The sequence below is a fragment of the Rutidosis leptorrhynchoides genome, chromosome 8 (assembly GCF_046630445.1).
Source record: "Rutidosis leptorrhynchoides isolate AG116_Rl617_1_P2 chromosome 8, CSIRO_AGI_Rlap_v1, whole genome shotgun sequence".
NCBI classification, from domain to species: domain Eukaryota; kingdom Viridiplantae; phylum Streptophyta; class Magnoliopsida; order Asterales; family Asteraceae; genus Rutidosis; species Rutidosis leptorrhynchoides.
This window is the reverse complement of record NC_092340.1, coordinates 51,042,593-51,044,560: the sequence shown is the minus strand read 5'-3', so window position 1 is coordinate 51,044,560 and position 1,968 is coordinate 51,042,593. Positions and strand designations below refer to the sequence as shown.

At 34.7% G+C, this 1,968-nt stretch overlaps 1 non-coding gene across 1 annotated transcript; it reads right to left on the bottom strand.

The window, feature by feature from the left end:
* Positions 1 to 1,386: 1,386 nt before the first annotated feature.
* Positions 1,387 to 1,493, bottom strand: LOC139865172 (small nucleolar RNA R71). Its single transcript, XR_011764694.1, has one exon. It is a non-coding gene; the product is annotated as a small nucleolar RNA R71 (small nucleolar RNA).
* Positions 1,494 to 1,968: the final 475 nt, after the last annotated feature.

The following is a 1,968-nucleotide window of genomic DNA, read 5'->3' as shown; positions in this document are numbered from 1 at the left end:
TTAAGTATATTTTTATATTTTGTACCTTTTTATTCGTTTTAGCGTAATATTTGTATTTTTCGCTCGTATTTAGTTTTAAGTCATAGTTTTTGCCATAGTTATTTTTACTTTTAGATTTTTAGGCTTTGCCGTAAAATCCCTTAAGTGCTTTTTCTTTAGACTAAGATATAGGTGCTTTAGAATTTTGCGACGCCGTTTTTAAATTTTAGTACCTTTTTAAGTTATTTCCATTTGGGATATAATATTTCTTTTAAGCTTTAATATTTTTAGACGTAACTTTTAATTCTTAGTTTTTAGTGCCTTTTAAGTTACGACGCGCTACTTTCTTATTTTTATTTTTCGACCTTTTTCGACGCGCTCTTTTTCTTTCTTATTTCTCGACATTCTAGTTTTTAGGACATAGAATTTTCTATTTCTTCTCTCTAAATTTCATTAAACTTTAACGAAAAATTATTTTAAGTGGTTAAATTGATAGACATCAAAATTTTCTGGTTCGTAGTAATAGTTGGATTTGTATGTGGACCGGGTTATTGGAGCCAAACAGTACTCAATTATATTGAGACCAAACGAATCCTGCCCCTCTGCTGCATCTTTTGGCTATTCGAAACTTGGGCAAAATCAGAAAAGTCTATTAATTTGATAACTTATATAATTTTTCTTTCTTTTTAAAAACTAATAGGATATTCAGTGAATGCACAGAGCAAAACGTTCACCGCCTTTTGTACGTTCACCACCTGTAACCAGATCAAGACATCTAGCAAATATTGTCGCCGTTGATTTTTCTTTAGAATCGTCATCCAGTCGACCAAGTACTACAATTCAAATTTCCGATAATCCATTTTTTGAACCCGACCTCACAATTGAGAATCCGGAGAATATTCAGGGACAATTCATAGATCCTGAACCATTAATCTTTCCTCCGGAACCACCAATCATTCAAACAGAGATTGTTGAGGAACCTACCATTAAATCAGAATCCTATAGTGATTCAGATTTAACAAATTCAATCATGGAGAATCTGGAACCTCTAAGTATGGAAGACCGAATGAGAGCTAAACGCACTGGCCAAGGTCACGCAATTACTCAACCAGATATTAATGCGCCAGATTATGAAATCAAGGGACAAATTCTACACATGGTAACTAATCAATGCCAATTTAGTGGTGCGCCGAAGGAAGATCCAAATGAACATCTTCGTACCTTTAATAGGATCTGCACACTATTTAAAATAAGAGAAGTGGAGGATGAACAGATATATCTCATGTTATTTCCCTGGACTTTAAAGGGAGAAGCCAAAGATTGGTTGGAATCGTTACCTGAAGGGGCGATTGATACATTCTAGTTGAAAATTTTCTTTAACAATTCTTTCTGGCATCTAAAGCCGTTAGACTTCAAGGAGAAATTGTTACTTTCGCACAGAAGCCAAATGAAACTTTATATGAGGCTTGGACAAGATTTGGAAAATTACTAAGAGGATGTCCGCAACATGGTTTAGACACTTGTCAAATAGTAAAAATATTCTACCAAGGATGCGACATCACTACAAGAAAAGACATAGATATAGCAGCTGGTGGTTCCATTATGAAGAAAACAGCAACTGATGCTTATAAAATTATTGATAACACTGCTTCCCACTCACATGAGTGGCACCTAGAAAAAGATATTGTTAGATCATCTAAAGCAGCTAGAGCCGATTCTAGCCATGACTTAGATTCCATTTCTGCAAAGATAGATGCTGTCGAGAGACGAATGGAAAAGATGACTAAAGATATCCACTCAATACGAATTAGTTGTGAGCAGTGTGGAGGACCACATTTGACAAAAGATTGTCTCAGTATTGAACTAACAATGGAACAAAGAGAGAATGTTTCATACATAAACCAAAGGCCTGGAAATAATTATCAGAATAATTATCAACCGCCAAGACCGATCTACAATCAAAACCAGAACTATAACCGAAATGTTCCA